This window comes from Meriones unguiculatus, chromosome 6 (assembly GCF_030254825.1).
Source record: "Meriones unguiculatus strain TT.TT164.6M chromosome 6, Bangor_MerUng_6.1, whole genome shotgun sequence".
Taxonomy (NCBI): domain Eukaryota; kingdom Metazoa; phylum Chordata; class Mammalia; order Rodentia; family Muridae; genus Meriones; species Meriones unguiculatus.
This window is the reverse complement of record NC_083354.1, coordinates 8,695,112-8,710,280: the sequence shown is the minus strand read 5'-3', so window position 1 is coordinate 8,710,280 and position 15,169 is coordinate 8,695,112. Positions and strand designations below refer to the sequence as shown.

At 43.6% G+C, this 15,169-nt stretch overlaps 1 protein-coding gene across 1 annotated transcript in view; it reads right to left on the bottom strand.

The window, feature by feature from the left end:
- The window catches only part of Impg1 (interphotoreceptor matrix proteoglycan 1), a 106,914-nt gene that overhangs the window by 8,722 nt on the left and 83,023 nt on the right, over window positions 1-15,169 (bottom strand). The gene's annotated exons all lie outside the window — the stretch shown is intronic.

The following is a 15,169-nucleotide window of genomic DNA, read 5'->3' as shown; positions in this document are numbered from 1 at the left end:
GTGGCAGAACTACAGGCAGCTGTCTGTTCTGTGATCGCTGTCCGTTCTGCATTGAAAGGGTTTTCTTTTTAATCATATTGCTGTGTCCATTATGTACACAGGCCAAGGGTAGGCAGCCATGTGTAAAACCACTCTTTACTGAAGTCGCAGAAAGTAATTTACACGGTCAGTTCTATAAAGGAACCCAACTTGTCCACTATGAGTTTGAATATGAAGAAGGATTTGGAGTGATGTCAGTCCCGCAGGAGTCATTTTAAACTGAGGGTTTAAAATGAGGGACACAGAGAAAGCTTATTGAATAACACCACGACTGTGTCCCTCGATCCACAGGGTAGGAGGGGAGCAATGACTCTGATAGGCTGTCAGTTCTGACCTCCACATGTGCCCCGGTATACACACCCACAAATACACAGTAGATACACATATAAATAAAATGTTATAAAATATTAAAACTACCCTCTCCTGCATGTTTAAGACTGGGACAGACATTTTCACCGGAGACAGCAGCATGGGAAGAGGTGTGGAAAGAAGAAAAGAGAGCAGGGAAGATCCAGACAGCAAGGAACAGAAGCTTGTAATGGAAAGAACCAGAGTCATAGTGGAGAAGGCACGTTAACCTCATTTCTGAATGCCACACTAAGATATTTGGACTTCAAAAACACAAACAAACAAACAAACAAACAAACAAAAACTTTCCCATTGCCACTTTAGTGACCACAGGGATTTGCATGTTTCAGGCACATGGGATCCACAAAGGATTCTTGCCCAAGGAAAGAGGATGATCGTGACTGTGCTTTAGAATATGCAAAATCAGAGCTTGTATGTATTTAGCATTATGATGACTTCAGAGACCCTCTGTGCCAATATTTCCCCACTGGGAACATTTATAGAACTCTGATTCAGCAGAATTTGATATGCATTATACTAAAAAGAGACATGCTGTCTAAAAAGTTTCTTTTTTAAAAAAAATATACTATGTGACTATTGAGGAGAATATAAATTTGTTCAGTTATTATGGAAAACAGAATGCTGGCAGTCCCCAATTAAACCCAGAGCCACCAGTGATCCAGCAATACCACTCCTGCTGTGGTTTGAATAAAAAATGGCTCCATAGGTTCCTGTATTTGAATGGTTAGTCACCAGGGAAAGGATCTGTTTGAAAGTGTGGCCTTGTTGGAGTAGGTGTGGGCTTGGTGAAGAAAATGTGTCGCTGCGGGTGAGTTTTGAAGTTTCAAAAAGCCCATACCAGGCTCAGGGTCTCTTTCTTTTTGCTGCCTGTGGATAATGATGTAATCCACAACAGTTTCAGCCACTTCTCCATCACTGTGCCTGGCAACATGTTGGCACATTCCCTGCCCTGATGAGAATGGACTAACCCTCTGAAACTCTGAACAAGACCTCCATGAAATACTTTCTTTGATATCATTTGCCTCGGTCATGGTGTCTCTTCACTCAAAGGAGGTGAAATCAGTACATTGAAGGGACATCTGCGCTCTCACATTCACTGCAGCACTGTTCCCACTGAGAACAACCTCAATGTCCTTTAGCTGACGGGTAAAGCAGGCCACACACATACACACAGCAGCGATTCAGGGCTGTTTCTGCAGAAGACCCGTGTTCCTTTCCCAGCTCCCACACTGGATCATGTCACAATCACCTGTAACTATATTCCAGGAGATCTGACACACTCTTGTGACCTCTGCCCACACCTGCTGTCTGCTCTGTCTTAACCCCACCCCCACCCCAAGATAAAAGTGAAGATGTGAAAAACACACACAGGACCCAAGAAATCCTTTCATTTGTAACACATGGAGGACATTATGGAGACACAGAAAAACAAACATGGCATGATCCCACTCACACATGGGAGTTAAAAACATTGAATTTGAGAGTAGAATAACGGTCCCCACATTCTGGGAACAGTAGGTAGGAGGGAGGGTGGGGAAGGATTGGTTCACAGGTGCTAAGTTACTGTCAGATGAGAGGAGAAAAATCCTAAGTCTCCATGACACGGTCCTGTGACCATGACTAATGCATTTTGTTCCTCAAAATAGCTAAAAGAGAATGTTTTGAATATTCTCATCCTAAACAGTAAGTGTTTAAGATAATGGACATATTGTCTTGAAGAGAACAAAATGCAGACATAATGCTGACACATTACATTGTATTCAATAAATGTGTAAAATTATTGTACGTTTATCAAAAATAAGTATACATGGCATGCGCCTGTGCGTCTAGCCACTTTGTGAGGTCTGCTCAAAATCTGGCTTTTGAGACTAGTCTGGGCAAAGCCGTGAAATTCCTATTTTAAAAAAAGGCAATAGAATAGAAGTTAAAAAATATACCCTACAAAATAAATACAACAGGTTTCCTTCCACCTCCTCTCCGACCCGCCCAGTTCTCTTTTACCTTTCAGTACCATCCCTTTCTGTTTTTACTCCTAAATTTCGTGGGCCCTTTAATAGGCGGCTCTGACCAGCTTCCAGAGCTAGAAAGCTGTGCAGGTGGACGGGTTGAGGATTCGGGTTCTCTAGTCTCCCCGTTCCTGTCGTGCGCCCCCTTGTGGTGGGTACCTCTGAGCCAGGGAGATGAAAGTGAATGAGAGAATGGCCTTAAAAACATGTTTTGGACTGGCTGCAAAGTCCTCTGTGGCCTAACAGGACTGCTCCTCCCCTGGGGGAGAGGGGTGGGGAAGTCAAAGCGCCTGCCCTTGAGATCCTGTTAGAAATAGTCCTTGTTCCCCTTACTTTGGAAAACTACTTGGTTACTGAGCTACCACAGGCCACATCTGAGCAGAAGTTCTAGGTTATATCCATAGATGGTCCTTGGTTGAGTGTCAGTCTCAGAAAAGACCCTGTGCCCAGATATATCTGGTCCTTGTAGAGCTCCTATCCTTTCCATATCATACTAACTCCCCTTCTTTCAAATGTAACTAATAAGAAAAAAAAAATTAAAAAAAAATTAAAAAAAAACATGTTTTGGTGCAGCAACAGCAGGGTATCAAAGCAGATGCTGAGACTCATAACCAAACTTTTGGCAGAGTGCAGAGAATCTTGTGAGAGAAGGGGGAGATAGATTTGGAGGGGACAGGAGCTCCACAAGGAGAGCAACAGAATAAAAAAATCTGGGCCAAGGGGTCTTTTCTGAGATTGATATTCCAACTAAGGACTATGCATGGGTATAACCAAGAACCCTTGCACAAATGTAGCCCATGGCCGCTCAGTCTCCAAGTGGGTTACCTAGTAAGGGGAACAGGGACTGCCTCTGACATAAACTCAGTGGCTGGCTCTTTGATCACCTCCCCCTGATGGGGAGCAGCCTTACTAGACCACAGAGGAAGACAGTGCAGCCAGTCCTGATGAGACCTGATAGGCTAGAGTCAGAGGGAAGGGGAGGAAGACCTCCCCTCTCAGTGGACTTGGGGAGGAGCATTGGAAATGAGAGAGGAAAGGTGGGATTGGGAGGGGGTGAGAGAGGGGGCTACAGCTAGGATACAAAATGAATAAACTGTAATTCATAAAATAAATACATTTAAAAAATTTAAAAAAAAGGTGTTAAAAAAACATGTTTTGGTGTCCTTTTCAGTCTCTATGGCCTCTGCTACTAGGAGTCTCTGCTTGAATCCCCCTCATATCCTACCAGCCTACCCTGACTGAGGGGTCCAGACTGTCACAGAGATGTCCCCACGCTCAGTTCCTCTTTTTTTTTTTTTTATACAGATCTTCTGTCCTCTCTATTCTTCTCTTCCCAGGTCTGTTCTCCACTTTCCTAGCTCTCTACACCTTGTTCCCTCTCTTCAACCACTACCTTTGTCTATTCTGTCTCCCCTTCCAAGTGAGATTTATGTATCCTCCTTGTTATTTATCTTCTTTGGATCTTTGCCTCAGAGTATGGCTAAGATCCTCTTATGAGTGAGTATATATCACGTGTATCTTTCTGGGCTTGGATTACTTCACTCAGGATGATCTTCTCTAGTTCTATCCATTTACCTGCAAATTTCATGATTTCCTTGTTTTTAACAGCTAAGTAGTATTCCATTGTGTAAATGTGCTGCAGTTTCTTTAACCACTTTGGTTGAGGGACATCTGTGATATTTCCAGATTCTGGCTATTATGAATAAAGCAAGTGTCCTTGTGGTCTCCTGGAGCATCTTTTGGGTATATATCCAGGAGTGGTATGGCAGGTCTTGAGGTAGAGCTATTCCCAATTTTATGAAAAAGCACCAGATTGATTTCCAAAGTGGCTGTGCAAGTTTCCATTCCCACCAGCAACGGGGGGGGGGGGTTCCCCTTTCTCCACATCCTCTCCAGCATGTGCTGTCACTTGAGATGTTGATCTTATCCATTCTGACCGGCGTGAGATGGAATCTCAGAGTTGTTTTGATTTGCATTTCCCTGATGACTAAGGAAGTTGAGCATTTCTTTAAGTGCATCTCCACCATTCCAATATTGAAAATTCTGTTAAGTACTGTGCTCCATTTTTAAATTGGGTTATTTTGTTTATTGGTGTTTGATTTCTTGAGTTCATTATATATTCTTGATATTAGCCCTTTGTTGAACACTTAGCAGAGGGAGGGGAACACCAACCCACCCACAAAAACTTCAACCCAAAATTCACCCTGCCTACAAGATGTGAAGAGATAAAGACAGAGCAGATAGAGCAGAGACTGAGGGAATGCCCAACTGATACCTGACTCAACCAAAGACTCACCCTATTAGAAAGAGCCAACCCCTGACACTATGAATGATACTCTGGTAAGCTTGCAGACAGGAGCCTGTCAGAGTTGTCCTTTGAGAGACTCTACCCAGCAGTGCCTCATAAAAGATACTGAGACTCACAGCCAAGCATTGGGTGATGAGTAGGGAGTCTTGGGGAAAAGTGGGAGGAAAGAGAAAAGAATCTGGAGGCAACAGGAACTACACAAGGCCAGCAAAGCCAACTAACCAGGGCCCAGAGGGGTTTGCTGAGGTGGAAGCATCAACCAAGGACCATGCATGGACTGGACCTAGGCCCCTAGGTTGCAGATGGGCAGCTTAGGCCCCATGTGGGTCCTCTTAGTAAGAGAAGTGGGGACTGCATTGGACTTGACTCACTTCCTAGATTTGATCACTCTCCCCCCACCCCCGACAGGACTGCTTTGCCAGGCCACAGAAGAACAGTCCTGATGCAACTTGATGAGCTGGGGTGAGTGGGAAAGGGAGCTCCCCTTTTTCTGAGGAGTAATCGTGGAGGAAGGGGAAAAAGAGGGGGGTTGGGACTGGGAGGGGAAGATGGATGGGGTTACAATCAGGATGTAAAATGAATAAAAAATGAATATTGGTATAATTTTTTTTAATGTATATACCTTACCCTTGTTCATTCAAATACTGATTTCTCCCCGACCCCACCCTCAACTCTCTGGTTTCAATCTGGATATTGCATTGTGATACTCATTCTAAGCATCCTGTCTCAACTTTTGTGTAAACACGAACAAAATAAAGCAACTAGATACAATGGTGAGCAGGGAGGAGCCAGAGGACAGGAAAGAGGGGAGGAGCCAGAAGGCGGGAGAGGAGTGGGAGGAGAAGGAGGAGAAGGGGGAGAGGAGAGCTAGGAGAGCAGAACTGGAGGAGAGATCTTGGAGGACGTGGAGCATGAACCAGACCTAAGATTTAACAAAAAGCAAGTATAATGTGGGAAATCTAAATGTTAGGAAACTGAGGGCTTGGAGGTTTAGGAGGGAGTAAATATTGCCCAGCATTGTGTTCTAGGTTAACTAAAAACCCAGTCTCTGTGTGGTGATTTGGTTATACAGCTGCTGAGGATTAACAGCAGCATAACCAGAAGATAAATCAATAATAAATATTAATCATCACCTACAACAAATGAATAAAATTTAAAAATATTTTGTGTCTCCAAGCAAGGCAGATTGTTAAAGTCTTTGTATGAGGTTAAATTTCTCTGTAGCTTTCAGGTGCTACATGTGAACGAGCTTTCCTATCTCATGGCTCTCAAGGCTAGCATGTTAAGGAGTTGTGTCACTGTTGAGGCAGTAACTCAAATTCCCACTGACAACACAGATGATTTGGTGTCCAGGACCCACGTTAGTAACTCACAAATGTCAGCAACTTTCCATGCATAGTGTGTGCTCAAGAACAGAAAGCAAGTGGGTAGGCATTGCAGGCTCCAGTTTTTTCTTGGCGATAGGTATTTAACTTGGAAAGCTGACCGAAAAAAAAAATACAATGCTTCTTCTCTGAAGTCAACAGCAGAGGTATAGTTAAAATAATAATGTAATAAAAATTAATATTGTATATTACTAAAATTAAATAAATATAATAATAAAATGAAAGATATACTTAAAAATAAAATAACTGAATAGTGTGCCTGTAATATAAGTGTTTCTGTTTTTGCCATATTTCCCTTTGTCCTGCCAGGTATAGCCTATTAAAGTTGTACAATGCACAGGCAGCATTGGGAAAGTGACTGTAGCCAAATATGGGGGTCGTTAGTCAGATATGAAGGATAAAGGAAACCATTTCATAATTTAGTTGGTATTCTCATATTGCTTATTCAGGACCCGTCAACAGAGAAGACGAAGACTTGAAGTCGCCAAGCTTAGGTTTTGTTCGCAGTATACAGCCTCCGAGCTACTAAGATAATAGTTGTTTATTTGACGAATATATCAACATGGCCTTTCAAAACTTTCAGCACCAAGAAGGACTAATTGATCTGTGTGCTGGATAGTTTTATTTACGGCAACTTGACACAAGCTAAAGTCATCTGAGGGGAAGGAACCTCAATTAAGAAAATGCCTTCATGAGATCCAGCTGTAGGACCTTTTTTTTTTTTTTTTTTTTTTTTTTTAGTGATTGATGTGGGAAGGCCCAGCCCTGGTGGACGGGGCCATTGCTGAGTTCTATAATAAAGCAGGCTGAGCAAGCCTTGAGAAACAAGCCGGTAAGCAGCGTTCTTTCAGGGTCGCTGTGTCACTTGCTACCTCTGGGTTCCTGCCCTGTTTAAAGTCCTTTCAGTGATGAATTGTGACGTGGATGTGTAAGCCAAACAAGCCTTTTCTTTCCCAACTTGCTTTGATCATGGTGTTTCATTGCAGCAATAAAAACCCCTAACTAAGACAGTGGACATTTTTTTATTTTCTTCATGTAAAACATTTACATCTCAGAATTTGGAAGACAGAAGGTATGTTGGAGACCTTCTAAACTGCCTTGGTCACTTGGCAAATGAAGAAGCCGAGATTCAGTGAAATTGGATGTTGCTAAAAGCATGCCTGCTTGTGCTTAGTTTCTCTAACATGTGCTCAGTTCTATCACCTTTTGGACTACGTGACATGATCCAGGGAAGGTCACAGTCCCAAGGCAGAGCTGTTGGGGTGTTTGCTAATATGGCAGTTGCAGCCAATCACAGTTAATGACCCCCACAACCGAAGAGTCTATGCTTACAAGACTAATTTAAGAAGCAATTTTCACAGCTCCCTTTCATTGCAATAACTTCAAAGCGTTATCCCTCAGGGCTAGAGAGATGGCTCTGGTTAAGACTGAATACTGCTCTTGCAGAGTACCAGAGTTTGATTTCTAGAACCACATTGGATGGCTCATATTTCATTGAATTCTGGCTCTGGGAAACTAGGTGTCCTCTTCTGGCCTCTGAGGGTACTGCACAAACCCATACTTAGACACATATATACACATAATAAAAGTTAAAAATAAAATCTTAAAAGATAAAACATTTCCGGGGTATTATAAAGATGGTCTTATTCACATACACATATAAGATATCTGCAACTCTCAAAGACTGACAATCAGGTTGATTATGGGGAGGGAAGGCCACAGATAAGGTAGAAAAGATATAGATTTTCTATATATAGATATAGAAAAGATATAAATTTTCATTTCATGACAAATGAAAATTTAGTAGAACTTGCTTTGTTCTTAATTGTGTATGTGTGTGTGTGCAGGTGCTGTGACACATGTGGAGGTCAGATGACAATCTTTTGGGATTTCTCTCATTCTGCCATGTGAGTTCTGGTCTGTAGGCTTGGCAGCAAACACCTCATCCACTGAGCCATCTCACTGGCCTCATAGAACTTTCTGAAGTAAACCTTTCTTTATGTGGTGGTCCTTCTTTGTCACATTCCAGAGACGTTTCTTGTTAGAATGATGGGTTTATTCCTTGTTTGTAGGTGGGCCATATGACTGCTTGTCTCTTCCTTCACTGTGGATATTTGCACAAAACAAATTGGTATGGATGCCCATACTCTCTGCTACCTATCTAGCCAATGACAATTGTCTATACAAGGCAGAGCAACAACCTAAAATTTATTGTCTTGAGATTGCACCCATGGCTTTACAAGAAGACAAGGAGACCCAAGATCAACAGCAGACTACAAAGGAAAAAGTGGTGTCATTTTATAGTGAAATATTTTAAGTCATAATTAAATTTTATGTGGAGTTGAGGGAGTGAACTTCTTACAAATTGTTTATAGACTGATTGCTCCATAATCATTTCAGCTTCTTAGATTTGCTTAAATCTCTTTTAAACAGATTTTATTTTTTTTTTCTTTTTTGAGAACTGACTATCTTTCTCACGCTGTTGACAAGACTGCACTAGAACTCACTGCGAATCTTAGATTGGCTTCTGAGTGGCCACCATGCCTGGTTACTCAGATTCTTTTCCTGTTGAAAGGAGTTTGTTAAGAATATCCACTACAGTCAACAGAGACTTAGTATGGTCTGGCCTCCTCTCTGGGGCTTAGTGTAATTCTTTGATGGAAGGATGAGTTCATATTCTAACTTTACCCACTGTAGACGGTTCTTCTGTGGAGCTCATATAATCTCTTAGCAGAGGCATCCCAGGGTAACTGGCATTAGTGACATGAGGGTGTCAGTAGATGCCACTGAGCAGCCAATGGGGAGGTTCGGACCCATTAGGGAACCTGGAGGATTTGACGTAGTGTTTACCTGTCATGTGTATTCTCACCATGGGCAGAGAACACTCATGGCATTGTTTAAGAACACATTCTTGAAATGTTGCCAGGGGTTAATGACTGAAACCTCTAGCTACCTCAGGAGTGGAAGCTCACATAGTCAAGAGCCATTATGTGGTCAGCACCATGCTAAGCACTTATGATACACATCTTCATTAATACTTGTAACAACCTTCCATATATATATATATATATGTAAAAGGGGGAGGAAAATATGGAAATATATATATATATGGAAAAGGGGGAGGAGGACAGAAACAGAAGAATATCAGGTATATATTTATATAAAATATATTATATATTTTTATTTATATAAAATAAAGTAAACAAATATATAAAAATATAAATATATATTTCCGATATTTTTGGCATTTCATGGAACTGGCAATCCCCTTGCCTGATCCTCCTCAGTGCCAAGTTTACACATGTGAATGACTATGCCTGGCTCTGATACTACGGTCATATTTCAGTCAGCCAGTCTGATTCAAAGTCAACATTAATCCCTATTTATAATGTTTGTCTTTCTACATTGTTCTAGTGGTTGAAATAATAGGGTTTCCGTGACACATGCTTCAAGGCCCCATGCAGTTGGGAGAGGGTAAGTGAGGGTAGATAGGAGTCCCCTCTACATTAGCACCCTCTCTTACTAGCTGATTCAGGCTTTCGTGAAATACTCTGTTGGATAAAGTCTCTCCCACCTAAGCTCACAACCCTGCCATGCTCTGTTATGATGCAGAGCATTTCTTGTAGGAAGCACGACAGCGGTGAACGCAGCCTGAAATGGGTGCACGGCTGTGCAGGGCTTGGAAATATCAGTATTTTCTGAGCTTTTCAGTGTAAACATATTTTCTGTATCGGTTTCCTGCGTTTGCTTATATAATGTATGTTGTATGCATTTCAAAGGTCCTGAAGAACCTGTTTTCCGAGGAAGGGACCTTCTAACCCTTCATCATGCAGGCAAAAGCTCCTGAACGTCCTCCTGCTGCCTGAAACACTTTGAAACATTTTACTGTTCAAGCTTAAAAGATTAAAATTCTTGGGCTGCAGAGATAGACTCATTGTTAAGAGTGCTTGCTGTTCTTCCAGAGGTTCTGGGTTCAGTTCCCAGCACCTTGTGGCTCATAAGCATCCATTACTTCAGTTTCATGGGGTCCAACGCTTTCTTCTGATTTTTATGGGTATCAGGTATCAGGTATGATATGTATATATATAAAATGTAAGCAAACTTCACATATATAGGTTTCTTATATATATTCATATATAAAAACTTGAAAATTTTTAAGAAACATAAGAAATTTGTGTTTTCATGAAGATCATGGGTCCTTGATGATCCAAGGACCTGTCTGTTTCTGGTCTCAAGTGCATTCATATCTTCAGATCTTAAAGTAAGGTTTTCCTGCCTCTACTGGCCTCTGAGGATCTCCCACCACCAAGGCTTCCAAAGGTCTTCCACTGCATCCCACAACCTCCAGGACACCCTCATGGCCTTCTTTAGTAGTTTGAGAACTGACTATCTTTCTCTTCCCAGTATTTATAAAAACCACCACTGGCAGAGTCATCATGACACCCACATACTGGGTAGAAAGCAAAGCATCTCCTTTGGGCCAGACCCCACGGAGGGTGAGGTTTCAGCTGGGATAAAGTCAGCTTTTGCTTATACCTGGTTATTTTCCTCTCTGGGAAAATGGACAAAAGAGGAGGAGTTTTACTGGGGATTGGGGAGAGAGGTCAATTCAGAAGGAAAGGGAGGGAGGAGGGAAAAATAACACTAAGGATGTCCCTACACATCATATACATCTTATTGAATCACAGACATATGTATCATATACATATACAATCAGTTTAAATAGAGTTCCTCCTCTTGGTGGGCTTACAGTGCTTCTCCTAAGAGCCGTAGACTATCTAATAAAAATACCAGTACCAAGCATGAGAAACCCCTTTTCTAGTTGCTGACCAGAGGAGTTCAAGAGACTCCCTAAACAACTCGGGCTTTTGCTGTTGCTTTTGGTTGCTTCCCAGGAATTGAAGGTAATCCATATTGTTGAAGACACTGTGTACTTTGCATATGAAATCTAGAGGATACAAACTGGATCTGATCTGTAAACCTCCTCCCTGAGGACTAGCTTTCATAATACTGGAAGGTTTCATGTGAACATCCATGGGAGAGAAGCAACCAATAGTTCCACCTAGCTGTGACACCTTTGAACCACAACAACCAGCATGGCAAACATACCCATAAAGGTGCAAAAGTGGCATTCATACCTTGGGGGTAACCAATGGCTCTCTAACTGCACTTTAAAGCTGCTTATAGGGGGAAATTGTACCTTGTACTAGAAATTTAGCCAACTACACATGGCTAGGGAGGCCATGGATCTTGGAGGAGAACTACTATCACCACTTTACTAAATCAGTATACTTCCTAAATACATTCGAAGTCTCTATCTTTATGTACACAGATAAATGTATAAAGATATATGAGTATTTTAGCTCTCACCCCTCATCAAAGAACATCTCCTCTTTATGGAGGCCTTTACAGAAATCCACATCTAATCAAAATTCAGAGAGAAACTGACTGTAGTGTGCCCAGCCCTAATGGATGCATCTACAACACCATTCCTGCAACTGAGGTCCAGAGAACATCCTACAAGAGAGGGTAGGAAGATTGTAAGGGCCAGAGACCAGGCAACCTGCTGCGAGACTGTGTCTCCCAGGAATGACAGGGAAGCCTCACCCATGATGCCTTAGCCCTCTCCCGGGGTTCCATCTAGAGGAAAAACAAACAAACAAACAAACAAAATACACAAACAACAACAACAAAAAAAACCCAACAAAATCCGAACCAAATCAAACCAAACCAAACCAAAACACAAGTAACACAGGAATGCTGACAGTGGGAGAAAAAGTTTTTCTCAAGGATGAGCCCCTAATTGATTATCTAGTCCTAAGTGGTCAGGCCTGAAATCATATACAGATAAATAACATTAAACAGACCGAACAGACTGGAATTATATATTTAGGTGCATGGCTCGCGATTGTGCGCTCGCACGCGGATGCGGACACACACACATGTGGCAAAGATAAAAAGGCCATTATTTGAGAGGGACAAATGGATACATGGAAGGGGTTGGAGAGATGGAGGGAGCAGAGGTAAGGGAAATTGATGTAATTACATTTTAATTTTAAAATCAACAACAAACAAAAACAGCAAGAAAAACACATAGAAAGGAAGAAAGAGAGGAATAAAGGAAAGGAAGGAATAAAACAAAAGAAAGAAAGCAAAAGAAAGAAAAGTCAGGCTTCACCTGGATTGCCCGGGCTCGATTTTCCACCCCTCAAAACGATGCAATACAATGCTCACTAGATGGCGCTCAGTTGCAAAAGAAGTGGAGAAGTAGAGCTATGGTGAAACTAAGGCGCCCAAACTGTTGTCTCTTGAAAACCAGCTCTGCCTGGTGGGGAGCGGCGGAGGGACGCGGGGTCGCCAGGCGCGCGGTGGCGCACGGGCTCCCGGGAAGCTGGCGGCGCCGTTGCTGCTCCGGGATGTCAGCCGAGACCAGTCTCGGGAACGCGGTGCACATTCCCGGGGCCGTCTTTTCCTTTCCGGGCTCCGCCAGCCCCGGACTGGCAGAGCATTTTGAGGGCGGGAGATGAGAGCCTCCTCCAGCTGCAGTTTGCCCCACTTGAGCTCTCGGTACTTTGGCGTCCACGAAGATAAGAATTGCTTTTAAAATCAGAATAATTAAACCAGTGGATCCGGGCCTGGTAATACTAGGTTCCAGATCCATGCGTTTTTACACGTAATTCTAATAGTCCAGGAAATCCTAATCAGTCCTCTTGTCACAGGATAAGTCCAGGAAATCCTAATCAGTCCTCTTGTCACAGGATAAGTCTCTCGAGGAAGGCCTGAGAAGTGAGGCTGCGGTCCCACCCTCCTCACTCAGCCCCATCTCGAGGACACCGTGGGGCAGTCGGTGCCTGCAGGTGGCATGGATCCGTGCAGCCTTTGTGGACTGCAGCCGGAGACCCTTGAAGTAGGGAGGGCTTCTTGCTTTAGGGGGGCAGGGGGAAGGGACGCCTTCAGGACGCTCCCTGAGACGGTTGGGGGGGCGGAACGGAGGGCACGGACTGAAACAGAAGTGGGCTGAGGTGTATCTGGCAGAAGAGACCTTATTTGGGGGGTCCAACCGGAAAGAGTTAAACGGAAAACTATCTCAGGAGGCAAGGGGTCCGTGGTGTGACCCCAGGAACAGGGTCAAGGGCACAAGAGGAAAACGGGAGAGGCATCCTAGGTGACACTGGGAAGTTTAGGGTTCGGTTCCTGAGAGTAAAAACATTATTTTTCCCAATGTAAGATTATGGCACAATACTACACGACATTTCATCTGGAGAAATGTGGATTAGATTAGAATTTACTCAGGGTGAGACTTGAGTGTGCTCAGTCGAAGGCTTTGCAAGAGTTTTTGTACAGCAGGGTACAGCCAAAGGGCGCACACAGCCCTGCCCTCGAACGCCAGCGACTCCAGCAATCGGTCATTGGCGGCAGTTTCTTACTCTTCCCTGCCCCCCACCCCCGCCAGTTTTTCCAGGAATATAAACGGCGCGGGGATAATGCCTGTTTTGTGTATTTATTAAGATTTTAAAAAGTGTCAATTAGTACTTGTGATTATTGCCGGTTTTATTGTCTTTACCGTGATGAGTGACATCTGCCGCCTTCCCAGCGGTGACGGCTAAGCGGGAATCCGACAAGTGATGCATTTTGCTGTGGGAGCGAGTTTGTTGATGCACGTTTTAGCTGAAGGCGTCTTGGATGGCAGCCTGTAATTAATTCCGACATTTGCCGTTTGCCAGCCTCGGGGTCTGCCTGTGTGAGGGAAGGCTTCTTAGGAATTCAAAGGGAGAAGTTATGTGTGCCTGCGCACTCTCGAGCTCTTCAACCAGCGCAGCCAACTTGTACAAAAGGCCTCCATGCTTCTGAGGAATTTTCACAGCCGACGAAATGAAAGGCAACTCTCGTTGCTGGAGATGCTGGCAGAATACCGAGGAAACTGTGATTTATTCTGTTTTTCAGTTTGTAAATCACAGAGACTTCTAACACTGGTTTATACTTTTATATCACAGATCCATTTATTCCGGGAGTTGTCAGAAGGGGAACAGCGAGCCAAACACAGTCATAGTATGCAATAGAACTTCCGGTTCCTTTAAAAACTCAGTTATGTTCTGTAAATACGTTTTGTTTTGTTTTAATTCCAAGGGTAGGATTTCAGTTTGGGCTTCGGTTTGTCCACAGCTGATAATTGCCCCTCATGCGGGGCTTGTCTTTGCCAGTTGGTGAAGGCTTGCCTCATGCTGCATGGAGAGGTGTGTGGTCTAGGACTCTGAGGGATATAAATAAGAGAGCCCCGGAGAGAGAAAGGGTGACATGGGGTGAAGGGCAGTTTGGAGAGACCAGAGACGCTTAGTGGTACAGCATGGCAGCTTGGAGGAGAGAGACGGGGAAGACTGCTTGATAGTTTTGCTGTTTTCGGAGAATTCATACAGGCCTAAAAATCCCCTAGACCCTAAACAGCCAGGAGAAGTAAAGGGATCTGCGTCCTTTCCCCCCTAACCTTCTCTCTCCTATGTATGGTGAGGGCTGGAAGCGAGAGGCTTTAAGGAACCCCAAATAAAGAGGCGTTTAGAGCAATATAGTGTTAGCAACAATATAGTGTTAGCTGTGGATTTGGTCTAAAGGAGCGCTTCTCTTTCGGAGGACGTGGAAGTTAGACGCTGATTTGAGTATGGAGTGCTATGCCCTCGAAAACCACGTGGGACACTTCAGAATGTGGTGTTTGGGAAGGCGGGATGGTCACTTTAGAGCGACAGAGCAGAACAGCGTGGATGGAGGTGGCTGACGCTCCCATCTTCCTCCAACTTCACCCACATTTGGCCTTCTCCCTGGCTAAACCATTAGTCTGCCTTTTGCAAGTGTTTGGATGATCACTGACCTGTCCCTGTCAGCAATGACCTCAGTGCTGACACTGTTGTTTCCGTCAACAGTGCCCTCGCTCCCCCTTCTTGCCTTCCTCTCTCTCTCCTCTTTGTAGTGCTGGGTTTGAGCCGGGCTGCACCTCCTGCTCTTGCTTTGCTGGCAATCTTGCTGCTCCATCAGGGTTTCTCACAGCTCTGCTTCCAGATTCCTTTTTCTCT